General features: G+C 39.8%; 1 long non-coding RNA gene across 1 annotated transcript in view; it reads left to right on the forward strand.

The window, feature by feature from the left end:
* The window catches only part of LOC310879959, a 75621-nt gene extending 60122 nt beyond the window's left edge, over positions 1 to 15499 (forward strand). The window contains exons 4-5 of the long non-coding RNA XR_014571281.1: positions 7866 to 8014; positions 14795 to 15499. This is a non-coding gene — a long non-coding RNA (uncharacterized lncRNA). The remainder of the gene's footprint in view (positions 1 to 7865; positions 8015 to 14794) is intronic.
* Positions 15500 to 24703: the final 9204 nt, after the last annotated feature.

Genomic DNA, 24703 nt, shown 5'->3' on the forward strand with positions numbered 1-24703 from the left:
AAATCTAGGTTGGGAACTGGGAAACAGTGCTGCTCTGCTGTGCTCTGAGTTGGGGTGATGCTGTGTAGTGGAGGGTCAGAGCTAAAGATTGCTGGCAACTGTCACACCCAACCTGAGATAACAGAAGCTAGAAGGAGCCAAATGAGCAGGATGTGACCCTAAAGGGTAAGGAGAATAAGCCAAAGAGCCTGGAGGAGGCATCTTCCCCAGAGTTTAAATCTTTTGTAAATAGCTTGTTCCATCAGAAGTACTGATATCATGACCCTGAGCTATTGAAGCTGCTGCTTTCAATAGATCTTAGAGGCTCCATTAATACTGTTAGATCACTCACACAGGATGACACGATAGTCCTTTCCTTTCCTTCCTTTTTTTTCCCACTTCCTGAGCAGTGGGCACTTAGGAAAAAAGGGGGGAAAAAAAACCCACCCTTCTTCAAGAGTGCATCTACTTAAAATGTAATAATAAATTGTGCCCCATTAGGGTTAAAATAAACACAGCTACAGCCCAGCCATACTTTTGGGAAACACCGCTGTTCTATTTTATTTTAATACTGCAGGACTGTTTTGCTCTCACTCCACACCAGCCTCACAAATCACTAGTGCAGTGCTCCCACTAACTTGTCTGTATTATGTTCATTTTCTGGGTGGCAATAAATATTAGAATAAAATAAACTAAAGACTGCTGGCTGGGGCTCTGTTAGCTATCTTTATGGTTTCCACGGCAGCTGAATGACAGCTCAGGCTGGAAGCAAGCGGCCCCTTTTCACCAAGTAAATTTAGCCTTGGGAAGGATGAACATCTTCTAACTCTTGAGCTGTGATGGTTGATGCCAGTCAGTAAATCAGTCAGATTTTAATTATCAGACACATGACAGGGAGCAGTGACAGGCGGCAGTCCACTGGAGAGCATTCCTTCAAAGCAGCTTTAAAAACAGAACAGCACTTGAAGAGGAAAACCAAGTGAACAGAACACAGTCACAGCTGAATTGCAGGACATTAATAGCATGATGGAATTCCCTTCCTAATAATTTTAACCGCTTCTCGGCCACAGCCTTCCCAATGAAGTAGATCTAATGCAGCTTTATTGGGAATTTATTTTAAGCCCCCTTCACACAGGCCTGTGTTTTTTAATAGAGTTTCACACAGTTCTCTGCATAAGCAGCTGTTTGGTGCAAAGAAAGCAGTGACAGATTTATAATGCAGCAAAACCTGCTAATTGGGTAGATGAAATTGCGTTTCTGAGAGTGGCCCCTCTATGAATATTGGTAACATACCTCACAGAGACTTGTGTATGTAAGAACTTGATTATTTATTGTATTTTGCCTTTTATGTTAATCCTATGATTAATTCTTGGGTAATTACCTACAAACACCTCCCTGGAAGCCTCTTTAGATAATAAGGGCTGGGTGGTTAGTGAAAGGTTACGGGAATTTTACAAAACCTATTTAGAGAATTCTCAGGATATTTAGAAACACTCTGTAGTTTCATATGCATATTTGGGAGAAACTGGGGAGCTGCTAAATATTAGTTAGATTTTTTTTTTTTAATAGCTATTAAAGGGATCAAAGTGATCTTTGGAAATGGTCACTGAGTTAACAAAAATCATAAGAGAAAATTTAATGATAATAATATCAATAGCAACAAGGCTCTTAGATATTCAAAATATATTAATGTGCCACCTTTCCAAATGGGCAGCTTGCCATTATTTGTTAATTGCGATATGTGAAAGGGAAACTGAAGTGCAGTCTTAAAACTGTTCCACTTTCTCTTGCACTGGTTCAGATTCATTGTTCAGGCTCCCATACTGAAATCAAGAGGAAGCTTTGATCAAGCTCGGTCGCATGGGAGACTGTAAAATCCTTCCCACTGCAGCCACGCTGCCGTGGTGCGGGGCACAGTGCACGGAGGACAAGGGGTCCCCACCCCAGCGAGCCCACCGCCAGGACACGGCACTGAACAATTCAGAACAGAGCCGAGATTGCTGAGAATACACGAAGTCGTGAAAACAAAAATAATGTTTGACTTAATCTCAGTGAAGATCAATACTTTTTTCAATGAGTAAGCCACAGCCAGGTACAAATAGGCCGTACTTTAGAATTGGACCTCTCTTCTTCTATGAAAATAAATGTCTTTCCTACTGTCACAAAAATCACCCAGCATCTATAAATGAATCCCTTTTCCCAAAGGGAATCATACCGTGCACTTGAACTCTGATGTGGTTTTGATGTTTTTAGGCTGGGCTTCAAAAATAATTTTAATTTAAAGGCTTCTGAGGTAAGAGCTTTATAATAGGAATGCAGGTTTCCAACAAATACATAACTGCTCAGCATTCTTGGAGTTTCTTGGTAATCATCTTCACAAAGCTAAAAAGCTTCATTTTTTATTATTTGTTTTATAAAAAGAAATCTGTAGATTGTCAAATGTTCAGGTTTCCTTGTTTTGTTTTGTTTCTAAAAGAAACAGAGGAAAGGAAATGTAACATATTTTTTTTTGGATGCCTTTATTTTCCAATCAGGTAATTCAAACATCCTCCCCAGCTGACAGGAACAGGGACTTAACCAGTGCCTACCCAAAACAGGCTTGTCGTGTACTTGTCAGCTTCCACTTGTCTGTGGTTCTTAAAGCATGGAACATGCAATTAGTCCTGTTTAAACCATGGGTCAAGAATAAAGACAAGGATCAGAGCCTGTTGTGCTGGACACTGTCCTGTGCCTTCTGTTTGTAAGAGAATAACTTGGCATTCATGCGAGTGCCATTTCCTACACTAAGTCAGTAGGAAAAGACATGAAGTGCAGTAACAGGATAAACCCTTTGCTCTGGCTCTGTACCCGACTTCCAGCTGCTAAACTGCACTGGAAGACAGTTAAAAATACATTAAATACTTCCCAAATGCTCTTTTTCCAGGAAAACAATTGCTGTGATTGCTGCAGTGATTTTTCTGGCTTTAGATGGGAGGGGATGATGGTGTGTTGTGCTTTGGAAAGGCAAGTCATCCCGCTGGCAGTGAACATGGGGAGACGGCCCCTGAGACAAAACCTGGGAAGTGTGGCTCATTGTGAGGGCATTTGTGAACAGCTAGGTTTAGTCAGTTTAGGAGAATGGTTTGTACCTCATTTTATGCTGTTTGTAAATAAGGGTGCATTATTCAAGACTGATGTTAGGGAAACTTGGAGCAGAATCTGGACCTTAAGTTCACTAGAGGATATTTATCTTGTCAGGATGAGTTATTTTATTATGTTGTTTAGATGCATAAAGCAGGTTATTCAGGTGACTTAAACAGTAGGCTGTAATTTCTACAGAAAACAGAGATTTGTAAGTAGATAGCAATATATGTCAGTGTTTTACTGTGATTATTAAATGTTACAGGAAATGCATCGCATAATCCATGCCCTTTGTGTTTTTTTCTTTCTTTCTTTCTTTCTTTCTTATTATTATTTCTTTGTGAACAAGAGGATGTTATGGCTGCAGACAAAGAAAGAAATCATCCAGCACTGAGTTTGATGTAAAACCACCACCCTCTTTATAAGGCAGCACCTTCTGGCTAGGGGACAAATAACCCAGACAAAGGGAATTACTTTCACAAAGATGGGAAGGTCATGAAACAAAACAGATGAACCAGATCTTTTGCTAGTGTAAGTCAACATAGATTCACTGGGATGTAATCAATTAGGTATATTTTTTCTGAGAATTTTTCAGATTTGGGAAAGGGAAACCAATGGAGCTCAGAGGACATTCTATATATTACTGGAAGCTTATGACATCCAGAAAAGATAGCCTTCTTCACCTGGGATTTAATATTAAGGGTAGTCTGTGTGGATTTCTAAGGGAAACACACTAATTTGAATGGCAAAGTGAAGTAATTCACTAACACCAAGCAAAAGTTGAATTATGTCTCACCAAATGTAACAACCAAGTCCTCTGATTACAGGCAGTATTTTCACCGTAATATTTATTTCATCTTGTGGTTTTGGTCGACAGTGAAATATATAATCATCTACTTAAGCATTCAAAGAACCTGTTTATGATTTGCTGTTCCTGATATGTGGAAAGAGAAAGGTTTCTGGCAGTTTTTCTTCTCTTCTTACAGTATTTTGCACTTGATAAGGAGAGAGAAACGTGGGAAATCTGAGATTAAGCCTCTAATTTAAACTAGGATGGGCCAAATTTGAAATAGAGTCTGAGATCTTCTAAGGCTGCAGGCAAGGTTTGGTTTAGAAATAGGGTCCAAAACAGCATCTGCATACAGATTTAGATTTGGCCCTCTTGCAGGTTTCAACATGCTTTAACTCTGAGTTTGTGGCTCCAGATTCTCTCTAGTTTAATAGGTAGGGCACCAAAACTCAGATGCCAAACAATGCTGAAGGGACTGACTCCAGCTGTTTGAATATGAGAGGAATATATTACTAAAAATCTGCAAAGAGAAGTAATAACCATTACTATTATCATTATTTCTATTCCTATGGACCCTTTTTCTGTGAAAAGCTGCAAGGGCTAATCCTTAGTATTTTGCTACTGAGTGGAGAGTGAAGGGGTGTCAGGCAATGAGCGGTGCTCACTTACATTTCCTACATGAGCGAGTAGAATAGGAGAGAGGGAGAAGAAGGGCCATCGTGCCTGGGTGAATTCTGGTGAGGGAGAAGATGGTTGCAGTCCTGCTGGACTGCCTGTTGGAAAGGGCAGTCTGACAGCCACTGCCTGTTACAGAGGGCTGATCCTAGCTAGCCTGACCTTAAGCCATCACGTTGGCCAGTGCAAACTAGGCATGAATGCTACCATTTCTATAACAATTTGTAGCCACTTTGTACGATGTACTCAAGGCACATGGTGAAGGAGAACAAAACCCATGTCTCGTTAACAAAAGGTTTCCAGTGGCTGTCACTCAGACTGTTCACTTCATCCTCTTCCCAGCACCTCTGTCTCTTAAGAGATGTTCTTCGGTTTAAAGTGTTTATAGATTTTAATTAACTAAGTCTAATAACAATCTTTGAGAGGTAGAAGCTCTCTTCACCACCACTAACATGCAGCTGCTCTTTCAGTAGTGAGCAAGAATGCTATTTACAGTTTGCGGCAGGAAATTAAGTTTATCCCAGGCAGTTGAAAGTGTAGGTAGGCAGAGAGGAGCTGGAAAGTGGCCAGAAGGCTGAGGCGCAGAGAAAACATCCACCAACTCTGGTTTACATCTTATCTGAAAGCTTTCTCCGTTAGCATTAAAGTTCTTCCCTTCATACCATGCTTGGTCATATTGGCCCATAAAAGAAACAGATGCCTCGAATCACTGCCCACTTCCTGCACCACCCAAGAGGTTTTGAAGATACTCTGTTCAGATACTGACTGGACATGACCCCACCTCAATATGCATTTTTAATATGTCTTAAAACTTTAAAAATCATCTTTACAGACAAAAACAAAACAAAACAAAACAACAAAAAAATTAGTGACAGAAACTGGAAATTTCATCTCTTATTGCCATCCTCCACTACACCAGTAAAAAAAGTATCTTCTAACACTAGACTCATCATCAAATCAAAGCCTTACTGTTACCAGGATAATCTACTTAACAGCATTGGGAAGGATGAAGTATTGTCAGTTGGTATTTAGCTGGGGGCCCTTCTTAACAAATTTGAATTTAACATGAGTCCTTTCGGAAAGAGGAGCTGAGCTTTTCTGGTTCTTAACAGGACAAATGTCACTCTTGTTAACCCAAACATTAGAAAACTTTTGGGAAGCTTAGATTTAAATTGAGGCTGTGTAATTGTGTAGTGGTAACTCCACTTTGGTTGGTCTCAGGACAACTCCAAATGGCAGAATGCCAGGCGAAATGGCTCTAAGTGCAGAAGTCTTCTGCCCTCTGCAACCTGCACAGAGTCACACTTCATTGGAGGTGGTGGAGGAGGCAGCATACCTACGGTAGAAAAATATCCACTCTATTCCATACAAAATAGAAGCATTTAAACATGTCCATTGCTATTACTAGAGCAAAAACTTTGCAGAAGCAGGAGCAGTTGTATGCTGCAGAGCTGTATGTATACCTGAGCATTTGGAGCACCTCCGAGACAGGAATAGGTGCCAGAAGCTGTCTGATATATTTTTGGGTGGCATTAAATTAGCTTCACTTGCAAAAAAGAAATGATTTGGTAGAGTATACTATATCCATCAATGGAAAAAGGTGGTCAGGTTGGAAAGTATAGTATGACTGGCTTAGGCAAAAGGCCTTTTTTTTTCCAATTACAATTAATTTCAGTGGACTTGGGCCTACAAGCCCCTGGCCTTGGGCACTTTTCACATCATAACAGTCGTGGGGAGGGAAAATGCAGAGATGAAATGCAGCCGTTCAAAACTAGCCCAAAGCTGTTCTAGCAAATAGACAGACTTTTCTCATTTTCATGAAACCATCGAATATATGAATTTCACTGGATTCACTTTCTTGTGCCGAAGAAGTCAACATAGTTCATCCTGGCATGTTCAAAATTGGAGGGATCTGATTGACAGAAGAGGGAGATGGCAGATTCAGAATATTCAAATCTTGCTGTTGCACACTTCACTGCAATACAAAAGATACACACACAAAGAAATACTGCTGACAGTCCATCCATTGCACTGTGCCATGTATACTTTACATCTCCTTTAAAATAATCTGTGTTTTTCTATTTTACCATATCATTATTATGTTTTACTCTTCATATTATATTTTCATATTTTAAGCTAGATTCCTCATGGGTCATCTTTTAAAATTGGAGTCCCACAGTGCTGTTCTTCCTTCCTCTATTTAGGGGGCATATCTAACTATATTTTCTCTTCCCAGAATGGTCTTCCTCACTAACTTTAATTTTTTTTTTTTGATTTAGTGTGTCTAGAAATAAAATTTACCTCAAATCAAAAGTATTTCTTGAGAAAATGTGGGATTTCAACTCAGAACCAATAGGGAGCAAATACATGAAGCCCCATAAAGAATCTGTGACCAAAAAGCAAGCTTACGTGGTGCACTGAAACATGGTATATGGACACCCAAGTTATCCTTAAGCAAACTAGGGTGATTAGTGGAAGTAGTCCCACGTGGTGGTGTGATGCTTCACACAGGTACATCGCTCTGTATCTCCACAGTATAAATGCCCCAAGACTTGCCACAACCTAGAGAATGGGCTGAGCCCTGAAAATCTGGAAGGGTTTCTTTTTGTGTCCCCAGAGAGCAGTGCCATTCAAAGTGAGAGAGATGTTTGATGTTCTGTGACAGCATCGGGCAGTAGTACCCCCCAGCACTTTGTGGAGCTCCAGTATCTGCAGAGACTCATCCTGTGCAGCTGAGCTCCCTTCAGCAGTTCATGAAGGAACAGGTCAAACATCTGGCTCCTGCTTGTTCTCTCGTCCTCTTCCCCAGTGCATCTGCTGAGGGATTGTTTTGCTTTGAAACCTTTCAATAATATATAGGTACATTGGTGTGCATTTATGTCAGAGAGGGCCAAGCCAAAGGCAATGCCTTGCAGTTACTAGAGAGAGAGTGGTGTTGATCCTCAGTTTCTGTGGGATTTCACTGTCAGGGAGCAGTTCCCATGGAAAGGTGATAGGCTGCTGCTTCTCTCCTTTGCGTGGGCTCAATGCAGACCTTCCCTGGGCACTCCTTGTGAAGGAAGCACCTGCAGAGGGAGGCCAGCACAAAAAGGAGGGCAGCTGGGAGATGAGCAAAGCTCCTCCACCCTCCCCTCTGTACCTGGGAAAATGGCTTTCAGGTAGGACTCTGGCAGAGAGATGTGGCCATGCTTCCAGGGAGCAAATGGGTGGGAAATTCCTAGGTTTCTGCACAGTGTTAAACTCAGTGATCGGTTTGGTGTGGGGAACAAACATCATTTTTTATTTATTTTTTTCTCAACAGGAATGAGAAATCAGTCACAAATTTCATCTCACTGGAGGCAGTCAAGGCAAACTAAGCATTTGGAGAGCATGTGCATTCTTTCAAGGTTTCCCTCAACTGACCATGCACATTTTCTTAAAAGGGGAAAACACGATCAGTACAGCTTGCAGGTATGTTCTGAAATTAGGGTCTCCATTTTTGCACTTCTTAGTTCTGAGGCACACCCCGAGTAACTTGAGTTATAGCAATGTAAGACCTCAAAACCCAGTCCAGCAGTCAAACATTGTCAGATGATGAATGAATCCCAGTTGAACACTGGCTTCGTAAGGAAAGCAGGTGAGTCCTGTCTGGTCTCAAGTTCAGTTACAAACACTTCAGACAGCTCTAGCTAATATGTCTTCTCATCTGCTGCTTTATTTGTCATTAAGTGATCCTTCCTTGGGCTTTCTTGTGTTCTGCATAGTCATTCATTTGAACTGCCATTCTCCCTGGCAAGTTGCAGGATTTTCAAATGCAGGTTAAGCCAGCTATTTCCCAAAGCAGCTAGTGCACATACTTCTGGGATCTCTTTGTAGCATGTACTCTACTAAGGTCTAGCAGCTCCTATTTGCCATTTGTCTCATTTCTATCTTGCAATTAAACGTTTTATCTTAACCCATCAAAAAGTGCTCCTTACAACACTAAGTAGAACGCTTCACATGAAAACTTTCCTATGAAAAGAAGGTTTCTGGATATGAGACATACAGCAATTAATGCTGCTTGATAGAATCTATAAATGTACACTGTAGCAATGCTATTTGCTTTAAGTACTACTTTAAGCAGGAAAAGGCAATGAATCCCCCTTCCAGTGTCTGATTTTATGTTTAAGAACTAATGAACTGAATTCTTCGTAAACATTGGCAAAAGATGCAAATGAACAGACAGATTCTCCAAATGCAAAGGGACATATGAGAAAGAGCTAATTTTACACAATTGACTCTCTAACCTTTTTGGATCAGTGGAATTAGAGGCTGATTAATCTGCCATGATTAGCATTTATTGAAGCTTTTGACACTGCTGCATTGTTTTTCTTTTCCTTTTCTTTTGTGTCTCAGAGAGTTAACAGTTTATAATACATTTAACTGCCAGTCCATCACCCTGACAGGGTCATAGCTTTCCTTTATGGACTTTTAAAATTAATAACAGACAGTTCTATTTTGACATGCCCTTGCTTCTGCTGCAGAGCTCGGCTGTTTAATTGTAGAGCTGGCCTCTTGTGGCCAAATGCTCCCAATGTTTAGCAAGGGTTGAAAATATGGATGTTAGGAGAAAAACTGGCAGATGGCTGACAAGGCATTTTTACTCATAACACACCAGTAAAACTTTAACTCAGAAGATTTAGTGCTAGAGCTTTGCAGTCAGCAAGCTGCAGCCATATGCAGATTTTTTTTTCAAACTTCTAAACTGATGGTTTTGCAAAGTGTGCATAAGCGGCCTTTATTGATTATGATGTTAAAAATTGAAAGCGTCAGTATCATTTAGCTTGAGATACTTTTAAAGAAAAAATGAACATTTGTTTTCATTATGAATTCCTGATAGGCCAGACACCAGTAGGGTCTATGGTCTTTATTTTTTAAACTAAAGCGAGGAACATTCTTACCGTGCTTTTTTCTAAAAGAAATGTTGTATATATGAATCAAACAGCACCTAACATATATACAGTAACTGTTGGTTCTTACACATTCATAGACTCCAGATGATGTCCCGACCCATGAAAGTGACTTGTTAGCTGGATATAAAATCACAGACACCATAAGCCTGGGTGATAGCTTCACAGCCTAACTTTCAGACACAAGTTAGTATTTATAACACTCTCAGTACCTATCTATCACCGCAAAAAGCGTGTTAAATAACTTTAAAGGCCTGACAAACCCACAAAACTAGGAAATGAAGATTTATGGGTGCACAGTCCATGAATTCATTCTATTGTGCCTAGGTGTTACAGCACACACAGCAGTGACATACGTTTGCTTTAGTTTAACTGTGAAGTGATGCAAGTACATTATCACAGGTATCCTGCAGTGGCTAGGTAGCGCTGCCCACCATTTTTGCTGTTGAACACAGCCAAACTTTGTGCTTGGTCACAAAATATGGTGTAAAATAGTCAGTTACTTAAATCCTTTCTCTTTGCTTCTACACCATAAGATATTCACTTGTGTATCAGCTAATCATAAACATAATTTATACCAAAAAAATGGAAAACACATTTAAGTCTACATTTATGAAAAGAAACATTTAATCTCAGCTTAGAAAGGACAGATAAATTTTCGGTTAGGCAAGTAAAAAGAAAGAACATAATTTTTTTTTCCATGCCCTGTGAGATAATTCTGTGTCATAAACACAACATTGGTTAAAAAAAAAAAAAGCAACACAAAAACTAGATACGTCAACTAGTGCTGCTGAACTTCAAGTCTGTCTACCTAGAACAACATTAGTAGATAAAAGTTTGGTAACTGGGCGCTTAAATAGCTTTGCTCACACATCAGAAGAGTCTGCAGGTAGATGACTCTGCACCTTAGGTTGGTGTTTCTCTTGCAGACACACCTCTTCCTCCCACCAGAGCAGTGCTGCCTCCCTGGCAAACTTTTACCTGATATCCTTTTTAGAAAGAAATGCTGGAGGTGGAATTCTCTTAAACCCTCAAACACAGTGGTGCAGTTATATCATAAATCAAATTAATTAAACAGTATTTAAATCTATCAGGGCTTCCAAGAGGCCTGACGAATTTCACCCTCCTAGCAAGTCAAAAGGGAAGCTGAATTGTAAGGAAGGAGGCCCCTCACAGCCATTGCTAGCCTCATTTTTGCAAAGGACAGAGCAGCCCTTCATCATGGGCACTGCAGGGGAGAGGAGCAGCAAGCAGAGTCTGTCTCCAATAACCAACCTGGGGCAAGTCATCCTGATTTTCTGGCCTTTCCCAGCTGGCTGTTGTCAGGCAGCTCCTCCTCTCTCCCCGTGACCAGTCCTGCTCTCCTCCTGGGTTCAGCTTCACACAGCTGCTCCCAGTAAGAGAGGCATGTGTCCTGCTGCCTGGCACCAAGCATCCAAACCCATCCCTCACTGTTTAATGCACGTATTTTCCTAATTTAAGTTCTAATGAGCCTGCCTGCTTTGGGCATCTGGTACAGCCACCCCAAATAGCCTCTACATGGGGCTGAACAAGAGTATGTTCTGCTGATGTCTATGCTGTGAAGGAGGCCAGGGTGAGGAGCCTGTTGCAGACCCAATTCAGCTTTGAGAGAGCAGGTGGGGAGCTGCCTTCCCCAAGTCCTGTGATCAGCCTTCCAAACCGGGGACAGGGTATTTCTGAGAAGGGTTTGTAGCTCTCATGCCAGGTTTCTGGGAGCCAGTAGGTCTCTGCTGAAGCCTTCGCCTTCTCCTCACACCTCCAGGCCCCAAGGAGAGGAAAAGACGCCCTGTGCGCTGCGGCCTCCTAGTCATGGGGAGAAGGGAGGGAGAAAGGGGGGTTGTAGGAGAGGAAGAAATTCTTTGTATATAGCAATCAGGAAAGCCAAAGAAAAACCTCCTTCATGAGACACCAGAATGAAACAGGGACAGGATTTTGAAAAGACTTTGGGTTACAGCAGCAGTGCTGACAGCATCAGCAGATTGCCCGACTCTTTAATTTCATGTTACCAATTACTACAATCAAATTGATTACATGAACTGAATTCATGTGTATTACCTGAGTGTGTGGCCCCTTGTGTTTTGAATACTTATGCATAAAAATTGCTATAATTCTTGTTAATAGTTATTATAGTTCATCTATTGCTCATCTATAATCTCTTGAAGATATAATAGAGAGAGAGACAATGGGGTAACGGAGTCTAACACCCCGACTGAGGCTGAATCGCACCAGAGCCAGTGTTAGTCAAGCTTCGACTGAGGAATGCCCAAAACATTTCAAGTGAGTCAAAACTGCTGAAAACCTGGCCGAGTTCCCTCCTTTATGAAAACTTTCCAAAGATTTACCCAGCTTTTTGCCATGGAGTTATTTCCTTTGAGAAAGATAGTGCAAGGGCAGGAGTTCATTTTGCCAAATAGATATTATTCAATGCTTGTGAAGTCCTGGCATTTCCAAACCTAAAGCAACAAAATCCATTTAGCACCAGGAGTCGGGATTTCTTGCTCCGTTGGTACCCTGCCAGCTCCAGGCTGTGCCAAAGCCACTATTGCCAAGGGGATAATGAGGTAATGTGCCTGGGTGATAAAATTCTGGCTTTCTGGCTTGTCGCCTGAGATATAAGATGGCACACACCTATGATCATATGAAAAGGCAGTGTGGGGTCTTTTAGGAGGCTTTCCTGCTTAAAATAATGTATCTGAGAAAAGAAAGAGCCAGGAATTAGACAGAGAAAAGCATCCCTTAACTGCTTATAAACTGAAAGGAAACTTCAGTGGCAGAATACTAGTCAATGCCTAAACCAAAGTCTGCTTTAACTAATGCTTGTTGGATGTTGAATTACAACAGAAAGCCTATGTTAATGCATGTGAGAGCCACATGAATATCAAACAAATTCATTATGATCAGTGCTATTACAGTGAATACCAAATGAGTTCATAATGATGGAACAATGAAACTGTTACTGATAGATTTTATTTCTGCAACAAATCCTCTGTATAAGGGTCCACTCCTGTAGTATTAATTCTAATATGACTGCATCTGAATATTAGTATCATCAGATAAGTTATACCTTTCAATAGTCTGAACTATACAGTTGAACCTTTTTTTCCCCACCAGTACATCATCTTTTTTATCTCAAATTGTCCTTAAAGTTTGATGACTATTGTAAAGGGGTAACACTTTATTTTAAGTATCCAATCATTAGAAATTCATTTAGTATTCATTGCAATAACACTAATACAATAGAATTGAATGAATAAAAAATTCATTTAGTATTCATATGGATGTGAGATGTACCTCTAAAAGAGTTTCACTCTAATTCAGCATTATTTTAGCATTGTTTAATGGACATTTACTGGTAAAGATGACTTAATTTCTATACTTAGATATTTAGATTATTATTATTATGAATTAATTTATTTTTTATTTTTTTTACAAAAAGTATTAGGATATATGGCAAATTCATCAGAATATGATGTGAGTGTTTCATACCTGAGCAAGAGCATCAGCTTTATGAAAATGGTTAAAAGGAATTCTGAACACTTTTTTTTTTTTTTTTTCCCCGTTTGGTATTTACATATTTACAGAACTTGCTAGTTACAGAGGTTGCATAAATTATTTGATAATGCAATGCATCCTTGCTGATTGGAGAACTATTATTTTGTATCAGACCTTAAAGCACAGAAATATCTTGTTTATTATCCTGAAGGACTTCTAATGTATAAATTGCAATTATAAGAACAAAGGCAAATCAAGCTTTCCTGCAGATTATGATCATTAGAGGCAGAAAAGAGCTACATCCGTGTTCGACTGTTGCATGCAGTTTAAGTAAATTGAAGAAATGCCCCTACCCAGCAAAGGCAAAGCCTTATAGATAACCTTTCCTTCCTCTTTAAGCTTACTCTCTACTATCCATTAGTGATGGTTACTAGCAAGCTGCAGCCACATCACTGAATTTGACAAAGTTATTCTGAACCCAGAGGGATTATGATGGTTTGCCTATAATTTCTGGACTTCAGCAAACACACAAATGCATTTATGAAGTACCAACCATCCTTTCAGCTAACTCTTCATTAAAATGTATTTAGATGTCCTTCAAAAAAAAAAAAAAATCGTCTTACAGTGAAACTCAAACTGGCTGATTCCCAGGCTTACAGTTACTTTCCTATCAAGAATTAATGCAATATCATGCACACACCATTACTGAAAAATTCTACGCTGTTTTTTGCCAAGTGTTCCTATATAACAGTTTTATCACAAGTCTGACAGCCGCCATAAAAATTCCAGGCATTCTATATCAACAGCCCTCTTTGTACTAAGTTATTAAACATTAAATTTTTATTCGTCATTTGTATTCTGTTATGCAAAATAAGCTCCTTGATAAGACGTGTCTTCTTAATTGGGCCCTTGATGCTTCTTGGATCGGAGTTGTCAGATTAGCTGGAAGAAGAGGCTCTGCATTGAGCCAGCTCGCTACCAGGAGACCAATAGCTTTGTAACAACGATATTAAGTTAGAGGGGCCAAATGGAGGGCAGCACTAGGCTCAGGTGAGACTCTACATCTGTGCATGTCTTATGCTCAGGCACTTTTCTCATAGCATCAGCAGGGCTGATGGAAATAGATTTGTTTGTTGTTTACAGCATGCAGCTGTGGATGCTGCTGCATGGGAGTTGTATAAGATTGAAGCAAATTTGTACTGAGACTAAAATATTGAGCTTTTCTCCAGTCAGCAGTCTCTGGAATCTTATTGTCGAAACTTTATCTAGTTGTAACCCTCCCCAGGGTGATTTTCATTTGCAGCTGCCCTGCTCTCTCTCACCGCCTGTCCCACACTGCCTCTGCATCAGCCAGTGCAGGGGTAGACTCCTGGTGTGCAAGTCAGTGGCTGGGCCGTGCATGGGCAGCAACAACTGGGTCAAGCAGCTTGTACCCTGGGTTTTCCAGAAAGCTGTTTGATTCCCACAGACCCCTCTGACAGCTGTCATTATGAGACATCATTATTTTCATCTCTTAGCTATAACCTGAAGAAAGGGCTCAGCATTTAATGTGGCGCTTGGTCACAAAGCATAATAAGAAATCTCTCGAGCACAAGGAGGAAAAAAAGTCATGAAAATGTAGGATTTATTATCTTCATAAGGTAGACCAATTTTAACAGAAGTATGGTACCATTCCAGACAGGTGCTAGAAATTTAACTGATTAATACTTTTGGTACTTGTTTTACTGAATTCTTCTGTAATTCTGAAAAAATGACTCTTTCATTTAATGCATTATTTTCTGCATTGCAGCCAGACATGGAGGCATACATGGAGACCTAACCAACTTAAGAGTCTTTGCTGTGTGTGGAAGGAATACAACTGCTGCCTCAGTAGACCAACCACACCAAGAATATGTGAAGGGAATCATGTTTCCATTTTGCAGATGGGAAATGGAGACTAAATGGTATGGCCAAAGTCACACTCAGAAGCTGTGCTGGAACAGCACATTAAACTGAAATTTCTCATATTTGACAAGGTGTCCTAACCACAAGACCTTCATCTTGTCATAATTAAACAAGGCTTATTTAGTATTTAGCAAAACACTATACTTCAGGCTGTTGTATGACCTTTCACAATGCATTGCTTTTACTGGTTTAACTTCAGAAACCCATCTGTAGTTTTCATTTAGGACACTGATTTTTCAGACTTTTCCATGAAACAAACAAACAAACAAACAAAAAACCCTGAGAAATATCAATATGCAATATTATATGGATTTAATAACCTATTGCTCTGAGATTGTTTTCAGTTGTTGTCTATGAAAAGTTTAGATTTTTTAATATGGATTTTTTTAAGAAGTCTTTTAAAGGAGTATAAAGCCTAATCCTATATTCTGGTGTATATTTTCATTTCAGTACACCTGCTGCAATTTAGATTATGGGTGACACCAAGGACTAGCGATCAATCTCACATCTTTACTATCTTCTCTTTAGCCACAGTGATATTTTTTAAGCACCTTGTCTCTACAGGACATTTGACTGAAGTTTTGATATCGAGCTGCAGAAATGATTTCTGCAGAAGGAAGGAGTAGTAATGAATTCCGTATGTACGACCCTATGCATTCTTTTTCTAGTTTAGTATGAAGGCCTTCTGCAAATCTTTCTGTGTTTGTTCATAGGTGTCCTCATGCGGGCTGTGTAACTACAAGGCTGTGGTGGATCAGTGGATATTTCAGCAGCAGAGCTGATAATATGAGTTTATGCCTAACATGCCTTGTGCTTTTAGCTGGGACGAGGGTCAAACAGCAGAAGCATGGTGGGGGGAAAAAGCAGCTGTAATGTCCAAAGCCATTACAAATGCTTTCAGAGACATTCTTTCTCTCTGTTACGCATGCTAAGGCCTGCTTTCTTTCTTTCATGCTAAGGACATCTGTTCCTCTTAAGGACATTCGGTGCTTGCTTCCTATTCTAAGACCACCCAAGCCAGATGTGTGTTCAAAGATGAGAAAAAGTAGTTGGTAAAGGCACGTGTCCCAACATCAGCATCTCACACAGCCCAAGGGGAAGTGGGGGAGATGGTGCTGGCAGTGCCCTCTCCACATCTACAGTCAGCTGTGAAAGGAGGGAAGAAGACATGCATTTCCAGCACTTCTCCATTGATTATTTGGTGTAAACCTCTTCAGTATTCAGAACATTTTCCCTGGAGCAGGGTAGAACAGCTTGCTCACTCAGTGTCCCTGTGCCTGGTGCCCAGCGGGTCTCCCCATCAGGCAGCACACTTCCCTTCCTTGGCTCAGAAAGTTCCTCACAGCACTTAAGACATTTTTTAAGCCTTGTTTGTAGAAAATTATGAAGATTTCAAAAGGAGAAAGGGAGGCGAGTCTTCAGATTCTGGGGGGAGCTTGCTCTTATCTGCAGAATTAAAACCCATGATCCTGAGTGGCTAAATAGATACATTACAACCATAATAATTCTTTTAAGAGATACCAGCTCACCCATGTGATTTCAGCAGCCATGGCTCCAGCATCTGGCTGTGTTTTGACGTTTCGAAGATGTAGAGGTATTGTGTGCAATTGCAATGTTTTTGCTCAAACGTCAGTGATAATATTCCTGGCATGCTCAAGCAGTGGATATTCCTGTGCCGAGATACCTCATTATCTGCAGATGCCATAATGAGAATATGAACGCTGTCAATCACTTTAAGACACTTGTAAAAGCAATAATATAGGAAAGCTTTCCTTGATTTTCTGTTACTGCAGCATGTTGGTTGGCTGGGAAAATTGTTCATGTGTGAGGAACTGGGACTTTGGCCTCTTCTTTACTTGAATCTGTCAAGTCTTGAGCTACTCTCGTTAAATACCTCCCATTCATCTTGTCTTCAGAGGGGGCTAATGACACACAGGAAATTCTCCCTTAATTTCTCAGATAACTGTTACCTGTAAGACTGATTGTAGGGGACCTGCAGTGGCTCATCCCCAGATATGACACCACTGCTGCCAGATCATTCTCAATTATACCATTAAGGTTTATGGACTCTCCCTCACTGTTTACTTCAAGTCCACACAGGCAGTCATACTTTCAACCCAAAAAGCTATTAGAACAAGCTATCCCTGGAAGTCACCTTTTCATCTAGAAGAGCTTTCCCAAGCAAGATGTCTGAAGCTTTTAATAAGTGTTATGAAACCCCTACAGATGTAGATACAAAGCATCTGCAATAGTTGACAGCTTCACAGATTTATTTAAGTTATTTCTGAAAGGCATATTCTGTAAGTAAACATCTTATGGTTCCTAATTATCAAAAGGTTAAATAGTTTGACTACTTTCTCCTTACTTTTTGCTCATTTCAGTTTGACATCCATGGAATACTGGATATATAATATAATCTTCCTTGACTTTGATATCTAAAAGTTAGACAATTAAGTCTGAGCTAGCTACCCTTTAAAGTCAGTGGAGTGAAACAGGGCAGTTTGTGCTAAGACGGAGTCTTAGCATTGGTCAAATGAAATGGATTTATAGTCTTCACTGATTATAAAATAAGATGTAGCTTAGTGAGTAGTGCAGGTTAGATACCTGACTTTACATATTTAATGCTGTGTGAGATTGATTCCACTCGTTACTAGCCGGCATATTGCATTATGTGTTTGTGCTCTCCACACATCTGAACAAAAAAAAAACAATACAGAGAAGCCAGGGGTGGCTCACCAGGAGTGCCAGTACCCGAGGCTATGCCACCAGCTGGGAAGCTTGCCTCACCCATATGTGCTGCAGGCCAGCCCAGCGAAATGGCTTTTTGCCTTAGCAATGCCTGGGTGCCCCTGTTGATGTTCTGTGTGTCGGTGTTATAATGAAAACTGTGTTAAGCTGAATAAAATCAAAAGCAGGGGCAGGAGAGCATCTCTGTTTCCCTGAGGAAGCACCTCTACATTTCCTGCTTCCTTGGCCAAAGTCACAGAGTCGGGCTCCTACCTCTGCACACCCCCTGGGTCTGTTCTGCTCCAGCAGGAGGAGGTGTAATGTTTTATGCAGAATATGCTCCTGCCTGACCATTTCTGGAGGCTGCTGATGTATTCCCCTCTCCTCTTAATTGATAAATTAATGAATTCAGCACTGATTTCACTTTGCCCTTTTGAGCGTTGGAAGGCATGATAAACAGTAATCATTATTGCACTGGTGGGAGGCTGAACATGGCTTTGGATAACAGCTCTTCACAAATGTTGAGAAAGTTGCCTTGGGTGGCCACAGACGAGCAGGCGACATGGCTGTGTAGCACTGCAGAGGTTTTGGGCTCCGTCACTGGATGCACCTGATGCTGGGCAGCTTTGATGTACTGGAGTTGCTGGCACACAGCCTTTGCACCACTCATAGACCAACGACACCTGAACAAATCTCTTGAGCTCCTTTCTGCAAATCGGTTGAACTTTCATTCTGGACTTGCACCTTTTGTATTTTACACCAGTCTTGCTACATATTTTTTGAACACAGCTCCTCCCATCTTACCATTGCATTTAACATAAACATAACGTAGCATAAATGTGAACTTGATTTTATCATTTCACCAGGACTCCACACAGAAATTCAAACACAGTGTGTGTTTTCATGGAATTCATTTTACCTGTATAATTTCACATTATAACGGTATTGCTTTCCAGAGGGTCATTGCAGACTTGCACTGAGATCATTTTGTCACTGCAAGCTTGTGTGATAATAGGATTATCATAGGCGTGTTTTCAAATTGTTGTAAGATTGCTGTGAGGACTTTAAGTCTCAAGTGTTTGCGTCACTAAGTGTAGTACAGACCAAGCTAGAAAACCTGAGAAATGCAAATGTATTACAAAAAGAAAGATACTTGATGTATCTTGCTCATGAAGTAAAACCATTTGTATTTGTAGAAGTTGTGCAACAAGCATGAAAGTAAACCAGGAGAGCTGGAGAGAAATAAAATATTTATTGCAGGTCAGATTTACATATATACATGAAAGTACACACGGAAAAATAAAAACGAAGTTACTATCGGTGCCTATAGAGGCAAATGTGCACGTCAATACCTAATTAAACAGCTGTATATGGCACTGTTTTATCAGAGCAGTAATGGTGTCTGTGTGCTAGGGCTGCCCAATTGTGTCAGCTCTTTTACTCTTAAATAAAAATGTCTGGTTATTAACACTACCACTGCAATAGTGAGTATCCTGGTACATACACAAACATATATGGTTTCTCATTTGAAATGCTGATAGCTATTATATGCCATAGTTCTGATCGAATAGGAAGTGAACGAGACCATAAAATTAACATCATTGAAATAAAGAATTATTATACTCTACTTAAATTTTACACAGGTAGTGGGAAGTATTTCATTTGTGCTTATCCTTTTTGATGCTCTTTGTGTTCTTAAGACTTATTTAATGAAAGAAGAGCTTGTGGATGCTTTGGGGAAAACAACTCCACACAGAAAGGTGTATCGTATTCTATTCTAATTCTGTCAGATTTATTTATTTAATATGGATATTAAGACTACCTACCATTCTGAAAACTAGGCAAACCTCAGATCACCCTGAATTCTTGCCCATCCAAATCTTAGTCAGTGACAGATTAGTTTAGCAAAGGGCCTTACTTGGCCGTCCCAGCTGGCTTCTATACTCACTTCAAAAATATGTTTTCATCAAATGCTCTTCAGCTGACAGCTGATTTGGGGGGCAAATAAGAACAGAAAAACTCTTGGCAATTTAATTTTTCAATGAAAGCTTTGACAAAAGAATATACTTTTTTCATTGTTAAATTCTAATAATTTTCAACATTATTTTCTGAATAACTCTTAAACAACCTGTAGGTTTTGTCATTGGTTCCAGCTCAGAAGCCACCAACCTTTAGGAGAGTTAAGAGAATTTTCAGCTGGTCCTGAGGAGACTCCCGTCCACACATGGCTTGTTTAAATGCGTCAGCATGGTATGAGACACATCTGGGGTCGCTAGGTACGGATGATATGTTAAGGGCTGGAGCTGTGGGAAAAGGGCTTGGAGTGGCAGCTGTTTTAAACCCAGTGCTGCCAGACGCTGAAATCATTGAGTCGTAGAATAATTTATGTTGAACAGGACCTCTGGAGGTCTTCTGCTCCGACCCCTTACTTAGAGGCGGGTTAAACTTCTGGAATATCTTCATAACCTTTTAATCTTATCTAATTTCAGAGTTATCTTACCTTTCATTCAAGGGTATGAATGCACCTTTGAAAATGGAGTTTTATATTCATTTTGAAGTTTGGCAAGCTTATTCCTCAAGTAACCTAAAGCTGCTGGCTGAATCAGAACCACAGGTTTCACATCCTGGCTCCCAGTTTTGTACTCTGCCTGGTAGACATGCTGCTTGTCTACAGTACAAGTGGTTATTATTTACATGGAGGCACGGGATCCTTGTGATGAAATGCCCATCAAAGAAACAAAGTGGTCATCACTGCAGGCAGGCTCTTTTTTTTTAAATCTTGATACCATTCAGAGTTGTATACATGTGTTTCCCACAGGCAGATTTTGACCCTTACTGCACAAATTAGAAAAATAACTTGGTTATTAAAGAAATGTGGTCTGAAACTGCTTGGCTAGTTGCTAAGCATGTCTGTGATTACCTCAATTCAGATTTACCTAAAAATATAAAGCTTCCAGTGAAATGTAAGGAAAGCAAGGAAAAATAATGCTTTCACATGTAAATGACATATGTTGGACAACCCAAATAAAAACCTGCATGTGATTATATTCAGGGCTCCCTTTTATTTTGCAGCTCTGTGTATACTGCATCAAGGTCTACAGTTGCTGACCACTGCTTTGATTATCTCACTGTAGCACATAATGTTTCATACCCAGAGACTGTGTTCCAGCAAGCCCCTAAATTGTATTTGGACAAAGAATAATTGAACACTGGACAGAATAACAAATGCTATGGTCAAGTTTGCTTCATGGGTTTATCGTGTTGTATTAACATGATAGAAATATGAATACTTAAATCTTATCTCAGGTATAGTTTATAACTGCATTAATCATTTATTGCATTATATATTTTTCATGTCACTAAGATTGTGAGGAAAAGATTCAATTTTCCCAGTGCAGTCAGTTGAATGTGGTTTAGATAAGTTAAAGGCGTTGCATTAAACAGTTTCAACATGGCTTTCTCTTATAGATCCTATAAAAGGATGGGAAACATACGTCAAACAGTAATAACTGGTATATTTTACTTTTTTAAAATAGTCGTATAGCAGTACATTTTCCATTTTCATTAAAATCAGATAAATGAAGTTACTAAGTTTGCCACTTACAGGTAAACATATTCAAATTTACATGGTCATTTTTACCTACTATATTTGCTTAAAATTGTTAGGGGGAAATGCTCTCCTATCAATTAAAGCAGCAGCTTGATAGACACTGAAATTATTCAGAGATATTGCAAAGAGTGACGACAAATACCCTCAATACTCCCAACAGTGTTTCACTTGCTTATATTTACTGGTGATGTGGAACATAAGCCTTCCAAAAAAAGAGAGTGACTCCCCAGCATGAATCTCTGAGGTTTCAGCACACCACAAAGCACTCCCATTTCACTCCACATAAAAAAAGGAATAGGTACCAGCATATGCATCATGCACTGCTAACTGCCTTTTTAGATCATTATATGAACATTGCACATTCATTGCCCATGAATTATATGTAGATTCTCATTTGCAAGAGAGAACTGATTCATTTCCTCGAAATCAAGAGGTGACTGAAGGAAAACAGCAGATGAAAAGATGAAGTCTGCTGGGAAGGCTGCCCTTTTCTGCAGGCTGAGCTGGGGATGAAAAACCATAACTGGATGAGGCAGCACTAATCTGTGAAGGTGTCTTGTCCAGCTGAAGTGGGTTGGGACGTACAGGTGAGTGTCTGGTGATTAGGTCCTTTTGGAGTGCCTTTTATTGATGGTTTCATATGTAGCCACGGGGGCTCATACCATAGGGTGCTGAGCAGCTCCTCCTGCTCCTTGGGGAGCAGTGTGGGGGATCAGGTCTGGCTGGGATCAAGTGTGGCCAGGATCTGGTCTGGTGATACCAACTGTGCCTAAACACTGTGGCTGGAGATGAATGCAAACTTTCACAATTGCTCCTAGCCACGTTTGGGAAAGTCCCGTTTAATACTAACAAAAACAAACCAAAGCAAAACAAAAATGGTAATTGCATTGCTATTGCTGTCATGCTTTGCCATCAGTCATTATTACAGCTTTTAAAAGTTTTGCTTCCAGGAAGCCAATTGAAATTCCAGAATCCTTACATTGTGACCATTCTTTTGATGCAGAATTCTCCTCAATTGTTTGTATCTACCTGTGGGACTTCAGAATCATGCTCTGCTTGATTGATTATTGTAGAAATAAGTAGGATGTTATAAATATACTGTACAATAGTAACTTATTTTTTTTGGTTAGATTTCTTCTAATAGAGATCAACTGAAAAAATCGTAATGAAGTTGTACAATATGGAAGATTCCCTGCCATGGAAGATTTATGTGCCTAGGCTGTAAGTGATGAGTGAAGTGTTTGCCACCACTCAATTAGTAGTTCGTATGTCATTACTGAATTTTTAGAGGGTTTTTCTTAAACTACTTTGAAGTGCAGTGTCAAAAAATGCTAAATCAATTACATACATGTCCTTGTATCTACCCCATAAGGATATCTGCCATGATTTTTTAATGGTCATTTTAGACTTCATGTTTACTTCCATGAAGTGAAGTAAAGGTCACAATGCAGTGCAAATTATTTCTTAAAGTTTAGAAAAAAAAAAAAAAAACACAAACAGCAGGCCATAGAATAGAAAGGTGAGATTCAAAGACACAAATCACTTTACAGTCACAAAAATTGCCAAAAAATAGCAGCTTGCAGCTGTGCACAGCAGGGACAGAAAACATTAAACACATGTTAAGTAACAAATAGGAGACTTAAATATAGCTAAAAGTGGACCTTATTCTGAATAAATCATGTAAACTGCATCATAATGGTTCTAAGGAATGTAATGGATCATGTGAAATATGCTAAATTTATGTTGTTAAAAAAATCAATAGTTAACCCCCTCCCTCTTAAAAAAAGGACTGTTGAGTCCATGAGTAAATATTTTGTCTCTCATTTTCATTCTATATGTACAGCTGGATTTGTGAAATTTCATTTCAGTTAAGGGCAAAGCAGGACTTGCATTCAAAGCAGTTCAGGTTTTGGGTATGAAACTATTTAACATTCTCTTTGCAGAGGCTGGACTTTTAATGAAATTGTCCTTTTTCCCTTTCTTCCATTACAAATGCAAAGGATGTGGATTATCCCATTTTTGATATACTCCTTGCAGAGTGTCTGAATTAGTCTCTCTAGCATCCTGCATTCATTTGTAGTGCCTGTGAAAGGGCAGCCATTGCTCAATGGGCAATTCTCATCCCATCCTTTCTACTGTCTGGGAAAGAGCGAGTGAGCGCGAGAGTGAGGGAGAGAGGAGGGGAAGAAAGAATCTCTCCTTTTTATGAGAAGCATGAAAAATAAATCACTGGTTTGAGTATTCAAATCAATCCTGCTGGCAACTATCTTTCCCTTGAAATGTTTGTTGCCTGTATATTTCTGTCTTCTGAATATTTTCAAGCCTTTTTGCTTGCCTTCCACAGTGAGGGGCATGTTTTACTTTTCCTGTATGTATCTTGTTTGAGATTAATGCACCTTAATGACATAATTGTGTACAGTGATGGGAAGGTCCCCAAGTTTGCTTTTCTTCTCATCTCAGTTGCACTTAAATCAGCTCTCAGGCTTTGATGTTTTTTCCTTTAGGGCTATCTTTCTTATAGGCAATATAGCTTACCTACACATTTAGCGAGTCTGCATTCTCTCATTAGATGCATTTTTGTCATCAACAATAAGTTCCCAAGGAGCCTAATGTGAGGGGTAGCGGATACAGTGTGGAATGGAGCCATTGTCTGATAATGCAATATCTCTCATAACAATGTAAATAAGAGGCTGAATACATTTCAGGGCTCCTTTGTGTTGCACGTTATTAGATGGTGCTCTATTTCCAATCTGAATATTCATAATATGCTCCTAGAGTGTAGCATCGAAGTAAGTGGCTTTGAGGAATTTTTTTTTTCTAAGTGGAAGAAAAAAAAAAAAAAGAAATGAGGAGTGTTCTAATGAGGAACAGTTGAGTACTGTGATTTAACATACTTCTGAGGTTTCTATCAGCCTGAAGCCGCTCTTTCTTGGCTTGTACACAGTGCGTTTACATGGAGCTCTGTTTGGATGAGTGCCTTCCAAAGTACTAAATGCTTTAATGTTCTGAAGAATGTTAAAAGTGGAAAATGCACACATGCATACACACACACACGTGCAGATATGTATGCAAACATGTCACACACATCTGCACGCGCAAACACCCTATCCCATACAGCTGTTTTCCATTTCTCAATGGGTGAAATTTCAAAGGCAAAAATAAAATTGTACCTAGTTTATTTATTTATTACATGACATTGCATAATACTGAAGTGCTGTTTAAAGGCACATGCTTCCACTCCTTCAGTATGGGACTGAAGAACAGGAACAGAGAGAGGGGAAGAAAAACATGAAACAAACAAACAAACAATAAAATGCATGTGAGTGTTAGCACTTCCTCCCTGACCTGCTGACCCTGCTAACCTGCAAATGAGGCAAAGAAGGGTTTGGTTTTAACCTGAACAAGAAGCTGTGCTGC

The sequence above is a fragment of the Anser anser genome (assembly GCF_964211835.1).
Source record: "Anser anser genome assembly, chromosome: 11".
Classification (NCBI taxonomy): domain Eukaryota; kingdom Metazoa; phylum Chordata; class Aves; order Anseriformes; family Anatidae; genus Anser; species Anser anser.